We start from the raw sequence: 21,387 nt of genomic DNA on the forward strand, positions 1-21,387 counted from the left end.
TCGTTGTAGACAAGAATTGCACGATTTGAATTTTCAGTGGCGTATCACAGTGGTGGAAAGCATCAAATTGTGCTATAATATTACTATCCTGCGTCTCCGCTAATATCGAAGTATTATAAAGTAATACATCTTGGATTTCAAGTAACTAAGCTAAAATTCTCCATCTTCTTAATCAGTTAAGCACTGTGCCATGAAGCCATGAAGCCATGGAGGAGTGGAGGTATAGCTCCTCCTTTCTTGACCTCGGCACCTTATGGAAGTGAGTGGTCAGGTTCACGCCTCTGCCGCATTACCCCCAGAGAAAGAGCCGCCGGTGAACATTGGATAGGAGGCTTGGTGGGTCCCAGAGTGGAACTGGACTCTGTGGATAAGAGAAAAATCTTGCACGATCGGGAATCGAACCCGGGCTAGCCAGGTCGTAGCTTGTCACTGTATATATATTTATATCGATGCTATATAGCTGACAGCGTCATTACATAACAAAATATCTTCGTCATTCGAAATATTTTGTCGAAAGTCAGCATTATCTGTATTGTTCAATTACTGCATTTTGTTGTGTATTATTTGTTTTAATAATAAGTAATTCCATGAAACACAGTACTTCCTAAAAGCTAATAGTTGGTTAGCTAATGAAGGAATTATGCGCCTTTTAAGGAACCCCAAGATTTATTCCCGTGTTTACAAGCCCCCCCCCCATTTTCCCATCCCATTTCTTTGATATCCATTCTCATATTATTCTCCCATCTACGACTTTGTGCTCCAAGTTGTTTATTTCCTTCAGGTTTTCCAACCAAAATTTCTTATAAACTAAAACTAAACTCCGTGGTTTTAGTCCGCAAGCGAACTGTACCGGCCGAGCGACCACCGCTTGTCGGCGAAGTTAGTGCCAACTTCAGCGGACAAGGGGTGTCGCGTGGTCAGCGCAGCGAATCGCCACTGCCGTTAATTTCGGTTTCCTAGACCGGAGCCGTTAGTTCCTTGAAATAGCTCCTCAATTATCCTCACGAGGCTGAGTGGACCTAGTTCCAGACCCACTACTTCTCAGAAAATCTGGTAGCGCCGGGAATCGAACCTGGACTTCTGGATCTGTAGCCAGGAACTCTGATCGCTAGACCACAGAGGCAGTCCCAAAATTTCTTATACCTTTCCTAAGTCTTATGTATTCTGCCTCCTTATGCATTTGAGCAGTAAGCCGAAATCAGTTGCATAGTTTTCGGTGTTGAGTCACGCGGGTGTACGTAGTAGGTAGGGCGTCTTCCAGATTGTGGCACACCTTTCTACTCTACTTTATTTCCTGTTCCGGTTTCACATATTAAGAGTATACGTCACGTCGTGTACATGCTTCGCTGTTTGATGATGGACCAAATCGAGTTTCGTGTCTGGAAAACTGAAACTGGAGACATCTGAATACAATTCTAGACGCAGAATTGCATATTCTGAGTCTCTGTGTGAATTAGTTGTGACAGTATCATAACTTAAAGTTGCTTTTATGTGAATTGTATACATAAATTGTGAAGGTGAAAGGGGTTTGTTCTAGGGGCGATAATTAATATGAACCTCACGTGGAGTTCGTATGATAAGGGTAGAGTTTCCCCTCTTGCTACGTTAACACAAATGTTTTATGTCTGCAGTTGGACCCTCAGTGATGGAGAATTTAGTATTAGTTCGTACATGTGGGTTCACGCTTCCTGATATCTCAGTATTTTGGCGGTGCAGCGTCGGACACACCGGACTTAATAACAACGCTTTATCCCGTTTTGACTAATTCTGTAACCAGGAACGCTGTCATTTAACCGTGTTAAACTGTTCCTGTTTTGCTGTAACGCTCGCGTTCTGTTACACATCGAATGATCATGCGTATTTCATAAAGCGCCCCGAACGGGTTTCATTTGAACAACCGTGATATCTGAATTCTTTAAGTACGGATTATTGAGAAAACGTAGAACTGTCGTGTGCGACCCGTAAGAAAAGCAGTACAACTGGAACACAGTTAAGTGTTTCAGCGACAGGCTGGAATAGAGATGACCCTGTTGAGGAACCAGTCGTGTGGCTGACTCTCTCTATCTCTCGTCGTAACCAGGGTATTGGCACAGCAGAACACTTTCCTTGGTCAGACAGCATCATGGCCTTGTAAGTCATTGCAGATTGCTTCTGCCAGGTACAGTGACCCAGGCCTTCGGGGACACATGACGCGCTCATGCAGCGGTCTCGAAACGATTCCGATGTTCTGCTTTACGGAGAATTGAAACATCTTCATGGCTTCAACACCCTGTCTCTTCATGACGAAGTTAGTAATGGTGGAGCTGACTGTGAGTTGTGTAGCGTTGGAAGAGAACATTCAGGATGAACGTGGCAAAGAACTGCCATGGATTATTCTTTTATATCTTTCTTTTCTTGTTTCTCCCGTCTCCTCATTGTGCTGTTTTGTTTCCTTTCTTTTCTTTAGTAATTTTCCCCGTTCTCCCTTTCGTTTCAATTCTTCCTTTCTGAGTTTGTTTACTCCGTTCCCTATTTATTTAGTGCACTTGATTCCTTATTTCACTATGACCTTCCTTTTCCGATCTTCTTCTTTGTTAATTTTTTTCGTCTTGTCTGTTTCCTTCCTTATACATTTTCTTGATTATTTTTCTTTTCCGTTTACTTTCTGTATTTCTGTTCTTCTTTGTTTATGTTTCCTTCGGCGCTATCGCTGATTTATACACTTTACATTTCACCGTTGCACACGCACTAGAATTCCCAGTGTTTGTTTAGTCTTCTCCTGGCAACGGATCTCAACACATAAACTATAACAGTCTCACTGGATCACACGCTTCCAATATCACTGTACTGCCCCACACGTAAAGTCTCTCCATGCCGACCTCCTGTACTCTCCTTTACTCCTGGTTTCAATTCTCTCATCCAGCTTACGACTGAATTTACTATGTCAAAGTCAAAGTCACATTGCGACAGAGTCAGTCAGTAGCCTCTATTGTTGTAACGCTTTCACCGAACCATTGCTTAGCAACGGTCGCGGCACGGACTCCATAGAAAGCCAGTCACGTGATAGCCATCTCGCCAACCCATTGGCTCGCTGACTGTTGCTTAGTAACTAGCTATAAACATCAGTCCTATTGTTGAGCGCGCTTACCCGAGATGTTTATCGCACCGTTGCCTAGCTATACACGTTACAATATAAACATTCTAACTCCAAAAATACGGGACCGTCAGATGTGCCCTCAAACTCAAAATGGAGACTTCATCGACAAGTGCCATAACGATTTTGAGTAAGCTTCATTAATTTATGGAGACATCCTCTGCACATAAAATTACGTTGGTGCTATCTTCAGGAAAATAACGGCACGCGCACTAGGGGCCGTTAGTAGCTAGACGGATTGTATTTTTGTTCAGTATTCGACATGGGATTACCGAGTAGCAATCTATTTCGTTTCTAAGGAAATTGTCAAGGACATTTTTATGTGAGCAAGTATGTTCAATGTCTTTGCACTTGTTTTTCTTTCTGTATTTCCTTTATTTTTGTTTTTCTCCGTGTGTTTACCTTCATGTGTTACTTTTATTGTTTCGATATTTCCTCCTTTCATCCTGTTTTTTATATGTTTTTTTCCTGCCGTTTATTGTTGTCGGTTCAGGGATTTTGTTCCTTGACATCAGTAAGTAATTCAGTAGACCTCTGGGGAGACTGGCTTATCAGAGGCGCGATACCAAGATCCTCACGCTATAGACCCTCAAATATAACACGGAAGGGAAGCTTGCCATATAAAAGTAAATTCGATGCCCTTACAAGCTGAGTGCCACGCATTTAGAGAGGCAATTCCAGATCTTTCTGCGAGAAATGTTTTTCAAACGTAGCCATCACACTGACTACGCCTTCTAATGAACACGCTGGAGTCCAACCAATCTGGCTCTCTGCCAGGTCGCTTGCTGGAAGGCGTTCCAAGTTCTCCGTGCAGAAAATGGAAAATGAACGAAGTGTTCAGAAGAATAGCACACGGTATTTAGTGGCTTATTGCAGTTAATTGTCTGATGAAGCAGTGGTAAAGTGTTCTAATTAACACGACACATAGTGAATCCTTCCTAATGGGTGTTCTAGGATATTGTTTTCGGGTCTTGGTTCTCGTGGTGGTGATTGATTCGTGGTGTATTCAACGGCATTGTATCATCTGCAGAGGTTATACATATTTTGACGTATCAACTCCACTGCTAGGCAACGACTTAGTGTACACGTTCTGGCGAACACACAACAATAGGAGCCGTGTTCTCTGTGGACCGTGCTACAGGTTGTTGCTAGGTAGCACAACAATTCTGACAACAGAAGAGGTGTCTCTTATGTGGTCCGCATCATGCCCAGTGCTAGGCAACGGAACTGTAAACACGCATCCCTAATAGGTGTTTTCTGTGTGGTCCGTACCGCGTCTATATAAGGAGAGACTGTAGCGAGTTGGTTTTAGAGAACTGAGTCGAGTTCTGGAGGGTCGGCATTCAAAGGTGATTGAATAAGAAATTGAAAGAAGACTATATAATGATTTGAAGTGATACTTCCTGTGATAAATCCGTTGCTAGGAAACGGATAGCGTGTCCTAATGATTTGAGGAGTGAAGAGATTGGTGGTAGCGTTGTAATTGATTGTGAATTAGAGCGATTGTAAAAGAAATCAATAAATCCGCTCATGCAATTCAGAGCCCCTTACTATTCGTCACGGAACCCCAGACACGTGGCAGTAGCTTAAAACTAAATGTGATAATTGTTGTGAAAGGTGTTAGGAGTATTAGGACGAACCGCTTGAGGTCGGTTCAGTGGTATTGTCCTTGTCTTACTAGTCATGGAAGGACTGGGTTGAAGAACTAAGAAATGCCTAACTTCAGTTTCTATCCTGATTTTCTTCAGTACGTCTACGCCATACCTCAGCAGTTCCTTTCTCAATTTTTCCAGCGACCTTGCACGTTTATCCCTCACCTCATTTAATTATAAATAACATCTACAGTTGATACAGATTCGTTAAGGAACTTACGAACATCTAATTTTTCTTCTGTTCTTCCCCCTACTCTTCCTTCATAAAATCTGCCTTTCTTTACTTTCCCAAATACATGACGTAAGGGTTGCCAAAACGCATAGACGCAACATTGTAGTGGGTGGACCGTCTTGCGATAATGATCACGGTAATTAGGCTCAGTGCCGGTCACGGTAGCCGAGCGGTCTAAGGCATGTACTGTCTTCGCTCGTTTGGAAACCGGGATCGTGGGTTCGAATCCCACTCAGGGCATGGATGTTTAGTTTGTGTGTGTGCGTTTTTATGTGTTTTTATACAGGTAGAGGCCTTGCGACGAGCTGATCACCCTCCCAAGGAGTCCTACCGAATGTGTAAGATCTAGAAAAACCGAAGTGAACGGAGAAGTTCATGGAGGTAGGCCTAGGCCCACTGGGGCTGTAGTGCCAATTAAAACAAAATTAGGCTCAGTACTTTACTCTGATTTAATTTATCATCACAAGGGATAAGTGAAGTTGTCTTTGTGCTTAAACATCGACGCAATGAAGACATGTGGATGGTTGGAAATATAGCTTCAGGCATTTTTAACTTAGGCACTAGATGGAGATGAGTGCTCAGTTTCACTCCCCGGCCGTGTTACCCCTGGGGGAAAAACCCGGGACTACCCATCGAATGGGAGGCTAGGTATGGCCGGTATGCAGAGAAGAAAAATCTTTTGACCCTGCCGGAAATTGAAGGCAGATTCCTCGGGTTTTCAATACGTAGTCCACTCGCTGTACCGACTGAGGAATCCCGGCTTTACACCCCGGTTGAAAATGACCTTTTTGTGTCGACAAAAAGCCGTAAGTAATAACGAAACAATTCTAAAATCTACTCGTACCTGCGCGTTGCTGGAGACGATAGTTCTGACTCCTTAAGGTACTGAAACTCCGTGGTCTGTAGTCCGCAAGCGAGCTATGCCGACCGAGCGGCCTATCGGCGAAGTAAGTGCCAACTTTTGCCGATAGAGGGTGTCGCGTGGTCAGCGCAACGGATCCCTACGACCGTTAATTTCGGTTTTCTAGACCGCAGCCGCTGTTTCCTTGAAATAGCTCCTCAGTTATCCTCACGAGGCTGAGTGGATCCTGTTCCAGACCCACTACTTCTCAGAAAATCTGGTAGCGCCGGAAATCGAACCCGGGACCTCTGGATCTGTAGCCAGGAACTGTGACCACTAGACCAAAGAGGCAGTCCTGAGCCACTGAAAGCAGCTTAATTAGAAATGCGCCCTGGAACAAAGTTGATGGAGTATACGGTCGTTTCCAGCCATGAACATAACAAACATTTGAACAGTTTTTACGAAGTGACGCCGGAGTCGATGCACTTGTCATGGAAGTGGCTTAATTTTGTGCTGCACGAACTGCCCCTTAAAATACAGACGTCAAGCAGGATGTATCCACTCCGGCTGCTACCGCACACGTATCCACTACGTTCTGAGCTCACTAGTTCAGTTTTACACCGCCACCTAATATCCACGCCATTCTGCAAGCTGGCGCCTTAATTGACTTCGCCGAGGTACGTTTGTTTAATGGACTCGGTTATTTTTATGGGTCAGAAGCTCTTCACGGGACCGGTCGGAAACTGCCACACTGAGCATACTGTTCCCCGGTTAATTAACAAGAGCTGGTAAAATTATTTTGCGGAATATTGACCAATGACAGCGAAATTTTATATATTCTAGAACAAAAATAAAAGTATCCCTGTAACAGGTCGTGGAGTCCTATAGGATTGTGAGATGTTGAGGCTCCAACTTTTATAGACTATCGGTTCATAGATGGTGTTAAATTTGTCAGCCTTACGCGCCGGCCACCCTTTACCCCCAAGAATATTTCTGGTACTCCTTTCTATTAGAGGCTGAGTCGACTCCAGGAACATAGTCCGGCTGGAAGGATTAGGTAGTAAATTCAATAAAATCCACTCATTGGGATTCGATCACGCGACCTTCCGACTTGTAGCATAGTACCTCAACAAACTACGCTACCGCGTGTCCCCTTTTTATGTATTCTAGAAAGTAAATATTTACTTCTATGATAACGGACTTCCGGGATGTGTAATCCGGTTTATGCTTACCGACATTTCGGAGGAACCGCATGCCTCAGGGTTCATCTACCCAGAAAATAGAGACAACGTTTATTTTTCTAAAATGTTGGTATCCATCTACCAAACAACACGACGTCACATCCCGGAAAGCCGTGATTTTCATACCTGCCGGCACAACAACCTCAATCACGCACGTGTTTTCTTAAACTGATGGACAGATGATAACAAATGAAACGTTACTTAGCTTCGGCAATCAGACCAGTCCTGTCTTTTGCGTATTTTATTAGAAATGGCTTAATGGGGGATAGCTCAGTCAGTATAGCGACGGGATATGGACTGGACGGTCCAGGCTCTGTTCCCGACAATGCAGGATTCTTCTTTTCTCAACATCCAGACCGACTCTGGGGCTCACCCAGCCTCCTCCCCAATGGGTACTGGGGGCTCTTTTCCCGGGGACAGGGGCATGAAACAGAAGACTCAGCTTCATCTAGTGCCGAGGTCAAGAATGGCGGAGCTATATCTGTACTCCCCCAAAAATTCGCTTAGTGGGGGGTGGAGTCCAGATGGGTCCACTCGGCACGGCGGCCACTGATTGGCTTATTGTAGCCTGCCCCCGGTGATTATGGTGATGGAGAATTTGGTGGAATGAAGCTTGGCAGGGGAAACCGAAGTACTCGGAGAAAACCTGCCCCAGCGCCACTTTGTCCACCACAAATCCCACTTGACCAAACCCGGGATCGAACCCGGGCCGCTGCGGTGGGAAGCCAGCTACTAACTGCTTGAGCTATGGCGCGGCCTCCACAACCCTATGTCTTTATGGCATAGTGCTTAATTAATTAAGCACAGGGGCAAGTGTACCGTTACTTTTACCTTACTTTTAAATAAAATTAAAGATGTTAATTAATTCTGTATTTTTTTATTCTGGCCGGTCTTTTGTAAAGTGAAATGTTTTTGAAATAAATCATTGAAGATTTATTTAAATTTCGTGTTAAATACGTATGACTTACTCAACCGTTATCTGTCTCTGCCTGCCTGCCTCCATAACTACCTACCTACCGACCTGCATGTCTACCCTCCATACCTACCTACCTATTACTCCCGCTTGAAGCATATGACATCCATGAAACGCTTCGTTTCACTTAAATTTCTTAATCTTAGACATTCGGTAGGACTCCTTGGACGAGGATCAGCTCGTCGCAAGGCCGCTTCCTACACACGGACAACATAAACACAGAATAAACGCACACACAGACAACCATGCCTTGAGTTGGTTTCGAACCCACGGTCCTAGTGTTATAGCGAGCGGAGACATGTCATGCCTTAGACCGCGTAGCCACTGTGATCGGCCTTAACCGTTATGGGCCTAAATTGAATTCTACTGACACTACAAATTTGCGTCATAGCTCAAGCAGTTTAGGTGATGGCCGATAGATGGGCCGACATACAGGACCACCTCATTATGGGTTAATGTTTTGAACTTTGTTTAAAGATACATGATACAAACTCCGTCTTCAGTGCAAACCATATATTATAGGTCTTTCGTTTTGCTCTCCTTTACACACTACATGTTTCGGCCACAAACGGTCATCATCGGGTGTATTACTCACGTATCTGTGACACTGTACTTAGTTTAACATTTAAAAATTAAAAACACAGGTCTATGTTTTTAAATTTTTTTAATTTTTAAATTTTAAATGTTAAACTAAGTACAGTGAGTAATACACCCGATGATGGCCGTTTGTGGCCGAAACATATAGTGTGTAAAGGAGAGCAAAACGAAAGACCTATAATATATGGTTTGCACTGAAGACGGAGTTTGTATTTTGTAGCGTATGGAGTGCAACAGGATGCTTAAATATAATATTTGTTTAAAGAATTCATAAAACGATTTGACTGGAATAGATCTCACTGATTAGAGCAGACGACATGTGGGCTCGATGGAAGGACTTTCTGAAAGCAGTTCAGTTTTGTCACCATAGGAGTTATTCGATGTGTGGAAATGTTTGGATTGGCGGAAATGCGCGTGTGGGAGTGAAGACTGAATCACGCCGCTGTATGTGTGAATTGACAGCTTCATGAAAACCGATGAATATAAATTCTGTGTTGTAAGGAGGAAGTGTATGTGTACACGGTTTTGCTCTTTCCTTTTCGGAGTTGGTTCTTCGGTTCCGAAATTGTGTTCACGTGCTGTTTGCTGCTGTTACTGAACCACTTCACACAACCCACACTACACTAGCGTGTTCCAGATGTTCTCGCAGTGGGAGGCATACTCATATCTTAAACTGCACGGAAGAGAGACCCGTGGAGATCTATTTATGTGCCATGCACCCACATACATCTAAGTGAAGTTTCCATACCAGATATTGTGTGCATCTCTTCCCTTCTTAGTCCGTCCTACATGTTCTACCCATCGCATACTTCTCGATTTTGTCACTGTAAAGGTTCGGCCACACAGAGCGCTACGCTATGTTCGCTACGTACGCTACATACGCTGTGTACACTCTGCGACGCAGCTAACATAGGGAACGTAGCGTACGGAAGTCTGTGAGGCCAGTCACATTGGCGATAAAGGGAGATATTTTTCTGTTCGTATAGCGAACATAGCGTACGTAGTGCTCTGCGTGGCCGAACCTTAATAGTTCGTACAAACTATGAATTACAAAGAAGCTTATTCACCGTCCTCTCGTTATACTTAGTCTGCTATGGGAACGAGAGTGCCTCGTCATCAGTTAGTGACGTAGACCGTACGTCATCATTACAAAGTCCGTAAGGTTGTCTGCAGGGAGTATGACGTACCCTGGTTCGTACAGTGGTCGTTATAGCGACTGGCTACTGGTTGGACGACTGAGGAGTCGGAGTTCGAGCCCCGGTAGGGTCAAGAATTTTCTCTTGTCAACGTCGTTCGGACCGGCTCTGGGGTCAACCCAGCCTCCTGTCCAATGAATACCGGGTTCTCTTTCCCTGGGGTAAAGCGGCCGGAGTGTGAAACTATCCACTCAGCTCCAATTAATGCCGTGGCCAAAAAGATATGGATCTATACATCCACCCCCATACGCCTTAATGGCGTAGTGCTTAATTAGTTAAGCTCAAGGACAACTTTTTTTTTTTCCTTGGCACTGCAGCCCCAGTGGGCCTAGGCCTACCTCCATGAACTTCTCCGTTCACTTCGGTTTTTCTAGATCTTACACATTCGGTAGGACCCCTTGGGCGGGTGATCAGCTCGTCGCAAGGTCTCTACCTGTACACAAACACAGAAAAACGCGCACACACAAACGAAACATCCATGCCCTGAGTGGGATTCGAACCCACGATCCTGGTTTCCAAGCGAGCGAAGACAGTACATACCTTAGACCGCTCGGCTGCCGTGACCGGCTAAGGGACAACTTTACCTTTCCTTTAGCTGATTAAGGCAACCTATAGAGCTTACGGACACAACTTGATAGCAATAAGAATGGAGCCATGAATCTCTGAAGCAAAACAAATAAGTTGAGGTGTGAGGCAGCGCTGTAGTCTGTCACCGCTTCATATAAATAGAGCAAAATGATTCAGAAACGGAGATTGACCAGATATGGAAACATCTCAGTCAGCAGAAACTCGAAAAGATGCTAAAGGTTTCTGACCATGGTGTATAATCACTCTGAATCACTGGGGCTTTGGACCTTGTCAGTCATCCGGTATTCTAGAAGTAGCATAAATTTCTGCCTCCTTTTCTATCCCAGTTCCACGTATGTGCGTGCGCTATCACAATTTTTATTACAAAATTTCTTGTTATCTCCCGCCGAATTATCCTGGTCTCAGGTAATTAAATAGCTATAGTGAATCTGACAGGGATTGTCCAGTGGTTGAACTTTCTAAGGGAGCCAACAGAGTAAGGGTATTCTCCCTCTCACCTGAGAACGGAAATAGATTCATTTCCCGAAGCGTTGTTTTTTTCTAGTCTGTCGATGGACAAAGTCCAAAAACCCAGTAATTCTGAGAAACTCGAACTCTGCTGTTTGATCAGATCCTTCTGGTCAAATCTGAAGCCTATGCAGGATACTTAGAAAATTTGCTTGTGTTTTCGGATTTGGCGAATATTTTTATTGGACGATCACACTTTTCACTCACAAATACAATTACTCACACTTGTAACGTCTTCGGACTTTTCCTGTTCTGTGTTATACACGGAATTGTGATGACGAATTCTTTGGATGCTGAGATTTTCGTCAGGCAAAGCATTTTAATAGTGTTTATACATATATTTACTTTGCAGGATTATGCAAATGGTAGATTAAAGTGCCAAGAGATGACGTGACAGGTGTCCTTCACTCAGCCCGTCACACACCGAACATACAAGCTTAAGAGGAAGGCACAGTGCCGAAGCGATACGGTCTAGGCATCGTTCAAAGCATGATAAATGTTAATGTTACTTAACCGTTACTTTGTTTTAAACCCCTACCGTATTCAGTACACGTGCACCATACCATGAACTTGTGCTTAAACTAAGGATGCCTTATGAATACCGCAGTGTTTGTCGCGTCCTTCATTTCTGTTGGCTTTTATGAACGATAATGTTAGAGACACTGAAAAAAAACACGTTGATAAACTTGAGTGTATCCGGCATTTGACTGCCTCTGTAGTCTGGTGGTTCCTGGCTAGAGATCCAGAGTCCGGGTTCGATTCCCGGCGCTACTAAATTTTCTGAGAAGTAGTGGTTCTGAAACGGGGTTCACTCAGCCTCATGAGGATAATTGAGCAGTTATTTCAACGGGATAGCCTAGAGAAGTCTAGAAAACCGAAATTAACGGCCGTGAGGCTCCGTTGCGCTAAGCATGCTACACCCTCTATCCGCTAAAGTTGGCACTAACTTCGCTGACAACGCGGTCGCTCGGTCGGTATAGTTCGCTTGCGGACTGGAGCCACGGAGTTTGTTTTCTTGTTCGTTTGTACTGAGTTTTCCTAGCTTAGGACTAGTGTTCAGTGGAGGGATTCAGTATTGGCAATGTAGAACCTTCAGGTTTTGTTCCAAGGGAGTTGTTTTAATTAATTAATAAGCGGCAAGTTTATGTATTTAAAATGTATTTAATCGTATGATTAAGAATTATCTGTAAGGAAATTTATGTTATCAGTGTAAAAATGTCGTTGAAGCGTATACGCAAATTCTGAACGTGTTGTTGATGTCTGCAAGAAGCAGGTCTCTAGTTGAATCGTTTGTGTCCGTTCGGGGCAAGCCAGAAGACAATCGTCGCTCCAGAGTTCAACTTCATTTCTCTTGTGATTTCACATTTCACTTTGGTATTCGGTCGGCAAAGCCTCACAACACGAAGCAGAACTCTCGGATCGATTCAAAGGAGAGCGAGTTCCCATGTAAATGAATGAGATAGACGTAAGTCTTGTGTGTGTGTCGTTTGAAGGGCAGTGCCAGTCCGCGAGACGCACCGAAAACTTGCAACTTGGAATTCCAAGGTTGTCCACCTTCATAGAATCTCATCTGTGTAATGAAGAAACTGGAACGGATCCAAATATTCTGAGAGTTGGAATATAAACAGAATGCGCGATGGCAAGCAGACAAAGACTGGAAGATTTCTTTTCGCTTGTAAATAAAATGGCCACGCGGTTGAGACTCTATGTTACAAGCCGGAAGGTCGCGGGCTCCATTCCCGATGAGGTCATTGCTCACTCATGGAGCTGAGTCCTTCTTGAGAGGCCGCCAAGTCTGCAGCTACTCAAGATTTTTCCCAGCATTTTATGGAACCCGAAGGTTCATTACCGTGTTCACAAGAGCCCTCCACTGGCCCCTATCCTGAGCCAGATAAATCACATCCTGTCTCTCTAAGATCATTTTTAATATTATTCGCCCACTTATGTCTTGGTCTTCCCAGTGGTATTCCTTCTGGCTTTCCCACCAATGTCCTATATGCATTCCTTTTCTCCCATATTCGTGCTACATTCCCTGCCCATCTCATTCTAATTATACTTGGAGAAGAGTGATGAGGGCATTGGATTTTTCAATTGACCTAATCCTTCCAACCGCACTATGGCCCTGGGGTCTACTCAGCCTCTATCAGGAATGAGTACCAGGAATGTTCCTGGGGGTAAAAGGCGGCCGGCGCTTAAGGCTGACAACCCCAAGCCACCTGTGAGCGGATTGTCTTGAAAATGCGAGAGCTTCGACGTCTCACAACTCAATGGGCCTCCACGGCCTGTTACAGGGATATCTTTACCTTTTATCTGTAAATGAAAACTATCGGTTTTTGCCCTAATAGAGGATTTAGGGCTAACAGGAGTCTGTAGAAAATTACACACCGAGGAAGTTCATAATCCATACTAAGCATTTTGCTATGAAGGCGCATGTGGGAGCTGATGTATAGATCCACGTATTCTTTACCTTGGCACTAGTTGGAGGTGAATTGTCAGCTTCACGCCCTTTTTTACTCATTGGATTGGAGACTAAGTGGGCCCAGGAGCCGGTTTGTACGACGTGGAGAGAATCCTATCCCTACAGGGACTCAAACTCGGATCCCTCGTCCGTCCAGCGCATAGCCAGTCCCTATGCCAACTGTACTGTCCCGGCACCCCACCAAATAATATCAAGGAAGATGAGATGGGCTGGGAATGTAGAACGCCATGTGAAAAATGAAAAATTCTCCATTTGGCCGAAAAGCCTGAGGGATATCAGCCACTTCGGAGGCTTAGGCGTAGGTGAGAGGATGGATTTTAAATACAAACCGTGTCTTGGAATAGCGCTCAGCGGTGGTCCCGCTGTGATCGCGGTAATGAACCTCTGAATTCCATACAAAGCAGGAAATGACTTGGCTAGTCGAGTGAGTGTCACCTCAAGAATGACTCACCGGATATTACGTCATATTAGGCCACGATCACTCCCTTCCAGATCCCTTCCTGTTTATTATTCATCATCATATTGTTTTGCGCCGCATAGTCTAAGCTAATTACAGTGTCATTAAATACGGCATGGACGTAAGAAGAATTTCTGGGAAGAACTGATCGTCTGCTTTCCTTTGATGCAATACGAAACACATAGAAATTGAAACAGTTTGGGGGGGGACACAGACAGCAAGGAGATACTATAAGCCTCATACGCCGAAAAATTAAGGAAGAGGGACACAAGCCTCCTTTCATGTTTTCAGAATGAGGAAAGTCGGCTAGAAAAGGGGGAAGACCCTACTTTGTGCAGTGATGGGCAACTGGGAGGGGTTTGGAAGCAGTTATTTTGGTCGAGTTTTCTGGTATTCGTTTAAATGAGGACGTAGAGTTTCTGCGCAATGAGATATGATAAGCTGAACATGAGGAATGTCGGAGAAAGTGTTCACAGGCTATTTTAAGGTTGTTTGCAGGTATTTGCCTATTTTGCTGAGGGAAATCGCGGAAACTTAAGAACGACCGGTTTCCTGTCGGGATGTGAATGTCGCGATTTGGGTTCGTATTTTCCGTTTGGCAAAGCTGGAGGAAACCGAAGTGAACGGAGAAGTTCATGGAGGTAGGCCTAGGCCCACTGGGGCTGTAGTGCCAAGGAAAAAACAAAGCGTAAATTGGATGTGTTTGAAAACAGAATTCTTGGGGTAATGGCACTTCAATGATTAAATGGCATCGAATAATATAAGTTGTAATGAATGATGAATTGGAAATATATGGAAGTGGCCATGGCCCACTTTAAGGGATAGGATGAAAATAGGAGTTTCTATGCAGTATATGTTAAAGCTGTTATTTTTTGAGCACAGAAGCGTATTGTGCCGTCAGAAGACGGCTTCATACTAATGTTACCCTTGGTTTGCTCTTTATCCCTGAAGATGGAGATGATATTTTCTTCTGAATTTTCTGTTGACTTTCACCAGACTACACTTCATTATATACCAGGAAGTAAGAATTCTTCAACGTATTCTATGAGAATCTCAAATCGTAAAGAGGAGTGTTGAAGTATATACAATTATTTTAATCCATCATGAAAACCTAACGGTTTTTCTCAGCCCTTCCAAAGAAATTCCGGGGTATTTACCAACAATTAGACAGTCACTTCCTTTCCAAAATGGGACTAAGTGATAGTCCCATTTGTGACAGGTGTCAAGAAGAAAATGAAACAGCCACACATATCCTGTGTGAATGTGAGGCCTTAGCTTATTTAAGATTACGTCACTTGGGTCAATACTCTATGGAACCAAGTGACTATTTCGACGCCCCCACGTACAAAATCCTGAGCTTCATTCGAAGCGCAGGATTGCTGAGGGGATAATCAAAAGGGGAGGCACAATAGATCACTGTAGGTCGCGGTGCAAGGGCCGAGAAGGCCCACCCCTTACACATTCATTCGTTCATTCACTTCCTTTCAAACTCGTTATTTATTGAACATAACATTGCCATATAATGCGACATATTGAAAGAATAAATAAGTACAATAAGACACACGCAAATGAATGAGGCCTTCCTGCATCCGCTGTCCAAATGTTTCTTACTGCGTTGCCATAGAAACGAAGCAGTAATCGATAATCGATTATTTGTATGGTGTCGTTAACTTGATCAGTTCCTCTGGCAGTGTTGCCCCGAGACTTAAATATTTGAAACGCAGCTGAGGGTTCGTTTTGAAGCACGGTTCGCAATATACCACTCGGCTGCGTCCGTCCGTCTGTCCGTACGCATGCTCCTACAGATCGGACCCTTGACATTTTATACGAGAGTCGCTAGGATACATCAAAGTGTAAAGATCGACCAAGATTGCCACGTCACTCAAGAGTCTAAATAAGCCAGTTTTTTCGTTAATTACGCGTTACATATAAACTCTCGGATGGAACACTCATTTAAATTATATGTAAGAAGGCCGCGCCATAGCTCAAGCGGTTAGTCGCTGGCTTCCCACCGCGGAGGCCCGGGTTCGATCCCGGGTCTACTCAAGTGAGGTTTGTGGTGGACAAAGTGGCGCTGGGGCGGGTTTTCTCCGAGTGCTTCGGTTACCAAATTCTCCATCATCATAATCACATGGGGCAAGCTACAATAGGCCGATCAGTGGCCGCCGTACCGAGTGGACCCGGTTGGACTCCACCCCCCACTAAGCGAATTATATGTAAGAAGGATATTTCAGTCGGTGTATCGATGGGCTACTGGTTGGATGACCGGGATTCGAGTCCCGGTAGGGCTCAAGATCTTTCTCCTCTCCACAGCGTTCATACCAGTCCCGGGGCCCACGCAGCCTCCTAGCCGGTGGGTACCGACAGCTCTTTCCCCGGGGGTAAAGCGTCGGGGCCGTGAAGCTGACCACATACCTCCATCTAGTGCTGAGGTCGAGAACTGTGGAGTTACACTCTCACTCCTCCATACGTCTTCATGCCATACTGCTAAATTAATAAAGCACAGACAAAAATTGAACTTACCTTTTACACGAGGGAAGTCCCGCAATACTCATTTGTAGGTTGGTTATTTAACGACGCTTTTAGTATCCGATCTTTATGAGGTTGATGATAGGATGATTAATGATTGTGGAGCAGTTGGTGGAACGAAAATTGTCCGGGGAAACCGAAGTATTCGTAGAATACTTGCTCTAGAACAGCTCTGTCCACTACAAATCCCACTTTATCTGGGATCGAACCCGGGCCGTCGCTGTGGGAAATAAGAGGCTAACCGCCTGAGCTCTGACACTGCTAAAAAGTTGTTTTGTAGTTTACCTCAGAAGTGATGTTATCAACATAAAAACGATGGTGAATATAAACAGTATGAATCATCCTTTTTTTTAATTCGCTTATTGGGGGTGGAGGCCAACTGGATCCACTCGGCACGGCGGCTACTGATTGGCCTATTGCACCCGCCCCGGGTGATTATGATGCTGGAGAATTTTGTGTAATGAAGATTGGAAGGGGAAACCGAAGTACTCGGAGAAAACCCGCCCCAGAGCCACTTTTTCCACCACAAATCCCACTTGACCAGACCCGGGATCGAACCCGGGCCACCGCGGTGGGAAGCATCGACTAACCGCTTGAGCTATAGCGCGGCCCCTCGTGAATCATCCTTTACTCGCACTAAATTTGTTTTTATTGTCTTATTAATAACTATAACACTGTGGCAGATATACAAGTGTCCCGGGAGAAAGGTCAATATTCTGTGAGTTCACAGTATCGGTCATTCTAAACAAAAAGACTGTATATGTACATGTGTCCTGTTCCAGACGGTTTCCGAGATAGAGCTGTTTCACTGCACAGGACACTGTACACTGTACAGACGAGCAGCACGCCATGTCCTCACACGAGTTGCACCGAGATAGAGCTATTTCACTGCACAGGACACTGTACACTGTACAGACGAGCAACACGCCATGTCCTCACACGAGTTGCACCGAGATAGAGCTATTTCACTGTACTGTACTCTGTACAAACGAGCAGCACGCCATGTCCTCACACGAGTTGCAAAGTGCATTGATGTTGACGGTGGAATTTTCGAAAATGTATTATACTATGTCCGGTCTAGAAAACCGAGATAAACTACCGTGGGGATCCGTTGCACTGACCACGTGGCACCACCTATCCTCAAAAGTTGGCACTAACTTCGCCGACAAGCGACGGTCGCTCGGTCGATATAGTTCGCTTGCTGACTACAGGCCACGGAGTTTGTTATTATACTAAGTATACTGTACCAACTTTGTCACTTGAACAATAAATCTCGGTATTGGATACAGTACGTAATATATCTTTCTTATCATCAGTTAAGAACAGTAGAGTGAAATAGCTGTACCTCGGAAACCGTTCGGAATATGACACATGTACATATACACTTTTTGTTTAGAATGACCGATACTGTGGCCTCTTGGGGCATCTGTATAGCGTGGCTGCCTCACTGGTAGATAGCACGTGAAGAGAACAACGACCTGCGATCCGACTTTGAGGCGGATGGGCTTAAACACCGACCGTTGTTCAGTTTGTGACAATAATAATATGAGCCTTTTGGGAATGGTGGAAAGTTTAGAAGGGGATGGATGCTGGCAGTTGGTGGTCATGGAATGTCCCATGTATTATGGTAAAGGAAGAGATTAATCAGCGCGTCCGGGATAACCAAAAATAAGCATTGATAAAATCACATCTAAAATTATGACCATAAAGTAAGGATGTAGGAACAAATTAAGGCACAGTTTTATTCTGATAGAATAAAAGTACATGTGGATCGTACTATAGAGAACTGCCGTTGAAAGGCAGCCGTTATGAGAGCCATAGATCTTTTCTCTTTTGTCCTTCCTTCTGTCTGCTCAGGGTCCTGTCTTGCGACCCCTCGCTATATCCGTACCATTTGTTTCCACGCTCGGTTTTCTCACATACCCTTAAGATGGAGGCAGCAGTTTCCTCCGAAACGACGGTAATCATCACTTCAAAGTCTGCATCAATCTTCTATCCTCGCCCTATCTGGAATTGAAACCCGATTCGTTCAATTCCCTTTCTTTACTGAGTGGGATGTGTGCTATAGGCAAGTGAAAGGTTAACGTGTGTTAATTTAACGTGTTTTTCAGGAAGACATTAATGTCACTAAGGAAAGAAACCATGTACATAAGATTCTCATCAATCACATGACGTTAAATGCGTATTTTTCCTGCCTTTATTTGAAATAGACTGGCCCACTGTGGAGAAAATAAACTGCTTAGCTCTCGTCGGCCCGGAATGATGGCTGGAGTTCTTCCAGAAGTGAAACGTCTCGAGAACTTAGTAACAACATTGATCCTCGAGGACCCATGCATCATGGCCGTCCAGTCTCTTTATCAAACTCAAAAGAACGAGGAGAAATCGTATTGCAGTGTATTGTATATATATAAAGTGTCCATGAATGGTGACAGCCGAGACAGATAGGGTCATCATGAGGCTACAGATCGGAACAGCATGTCGCCTCATTCTAATGACGAGTTTAGGTATGGGTGGAGTTACACCTCCAGCCCCTTATACGTCTTCATGGTTTGCTGCTTCATTAAGCACCGTTTTCTTTCTGGTCAAGGGTGTGTTCCTGTGACCGGTAATATATTTCATAAGTAAATAAAACTAGTATTAACGTGTCAGTACTGTTTTATTTAATTGTTGGATTAATTTGGATCGGTATTGGTGAACATCATGAATTAAATATTAGATTTTAAGTTCTGGGTGTGTATTTGACCGTTTCTGTGGTCTGTTGATTAGAGTTCCGGGCTACAGATTCAGAGGTCCGGGTTTTATCCCCGGCGCTACCAGATTTTGTGAGAAGTAGTGCGTCTGGAACGGGGTCCACTCAGCCTCGTGAGGATAATTGACGAGTTATTTCAAGGAAATAGCGGCTCCGGTCTAGAAAACCGAGATTAACGGCAGTGGGGATGCGTTGCGCTGATCACGCGACACCCTCTATCCGCAAAAGTTGGCACTAACTTCGCCGACAAGCGACGGTCGCTCGGTCGGTATAGTTCGCTTGCGGACTGAAACCACGGGGTTTGGTTGTTTGTGTGTGTATTTTGACTTTTCTATAACGTGATAAGTTTAAAAGTTGAGACTTAAAATGTTCAGAATAATAGAATAAAATTGATAAAATAGAATTGAATATAATATAGTTGGGATGATGTCCGTAATATGTTTCGTCGTGTTCTCCCCGATGTTTGTATCTGGAAATGGAAGTGAACTTGTATATTTCTGGTCTTTGAAAATTTACGAGCTCTCATATAAGCATCACCCCCCACAAATGCATCAACGCCAAATTGTCTCTGAAACTGATTCGTCTGTTCTGTGTGGGGAACATAGACACCAGCCAATTTGATGTATATGGATTGAGTCAGTCTGTGAAACAACGCTTGCTCAGTGTATAAGTCAGATTTATGTAACATTTGATTGGCTGATATCGTTGAATAACAGGGGAAGTTGTTCCTAATCAGAAATAATTCAAAATACCTTTCAAGAGATGGACTCGTGTGGCCACTTCGATCATAAAAGCAACAGAATGATAGAAATATAAATTTCGCAATTTCCATGGTTTATGCTTCATAGAGAAATTTGGGGGAAAATAATTTTTGCAAGAATGAGCTATATTGGACTCGCTTTCATGGAAGTGTTTCGTGAAAAATTAATTGTACACATCTTTGTTCAGTGTTATTCTAACCGGAATCTGTTGTTCTCTTGTTTCAGATTTTTTCGGAGGTGAATGTCGTTCTTTTTCGTTAAATGAAGTGGAGGTTGACGTCAGTTGGAGTTGAATCCCACAATCCATTTAACAAATTTTAAAAGGAACTGGGTTCTGGAAGAAGAATCATACAACCCACATAGCATCTTTTCGACACTGGTGAGACTCGGCTGATTTTACAAATAACGCATGTAAATGTCATCAAAGAATTTAGATTGGTTACAAGCTTAACTGTTTTACATTTTCGAGAGAAGCTATCAGGGGTTGATATGAGGGAGAGTCAGTAAATAGGTCACGAATGGGTGACCAGGAAGAAACGTTTATTTGTCGACATATCCTCAACCAACACTGATACGCTTGTCCCATCGCTTTATCAGCTCGTCGAAACCCGCAACATAGAAGTCGTTTGACTGTTGTTTCAGCCACTTCCACGTCTCCGTTTCAACCCCTTCATCATCAGCGAAACCCGGTTGTGAACCGCTTTGCAGGAAAACACTTCCCACCGTAAATAAGAAACACTTTTTTATGAATATCCTTTGAATTGAGTCCTTTCGCACACAAAAAGAACTCACAGTAGAACGTTGCTCTTCGGTATTACACTCCTTAAGCACGGTCGCTATTTTGACTACAAAAACCAGCCTCTAACATGCGCATGGGGTCTGCTACCTAGACTGTCATGGAGCTGGACTGTGCTGCTGCCTAGTGTTACACACAGAAAGCTTATTACGTCCATTACAGCTGTTTTACTTCCATTTGTGTCCTATTTACTGACTCTCCCTCGTGAAACTTACTCACAGTTTTTTTTATACACGATGACACTCAGCAGCTTCTAAAATTGCGTAACGTAAATAGTGGTTTGAATTGCGTAGTGTGTGAATGTTTGTGTCCATCTGTCCGGCATAGACTGTCGAGTCTTCAGCAGCATCTACAAGTAACAAACAGAGATATCATGACACAGGGGATATGAATTACATAAGTAGAGTATAATTCTCTTAGTGCGGGGTGAAGTCCAACTGAGTCCCCTCGGCACGGCGACCACTGATTGGCTTATTGTACCAGCCCCAGATGATAGGTGAAGGTGATTGTGGAGCAATTGGTGGAATGAAGATTGGCAGGGGAAACTGAATTACTCGGAGGAAACCTTCCCCAGCGCCACTTTGTCCACCACAAATCCCACTTGACCAGAGCCGGGATCGAACCCCGACCGCCGCGGTGGGAAGCCAGCGACTAAC

The 21,387-nt window shown here is 44.1% G+C and overlaps 1 protein-coding gene across 4 annotated transcripts in view; it reads left to right on the forward strand.

Moving 5' to 3' along the window:
• Positions 1 to 21,387, forward strand: part of LOC111869778 (protein O-linked-mannose beta-1,2-N-acetylglucosaminyltransferase 1) — a 420,171-nt gene that overhangs the window by 63,962 nt on the left and 334,822 nt on the right. For 3 of the 4 annotated variants that reach the window (XM_023861532.2, XM_023861533.2, XM_033753555.1), the window contains one exon: positions 20,161 to 20,314. The gene's annotated coding sequence lies outside the window, so the exon portion shown is untranslated. The remainder of the gene's footprint in view (positions 1 to 20,160; positions 20,315 to 21,387) is intronic. The other variant, XM_023861535.2, reaches the window with a different exon arrangement.

This window comes from Cryptotermes secundus, unplaced genomic scaffold (genome assembly GCF_002891405.2).
Source record: "Cryptotermes secundus unplaced genomic scaffold, Csec_1.0 scaffold93, whole genome shotgun sequence".
Lineage (NCBI taxonomy): Eukaryota > Metazoa > Arthropoda > Insecta > Blattodea > Kalotermitidae > Cryptotermes > Cryptotermes secundus.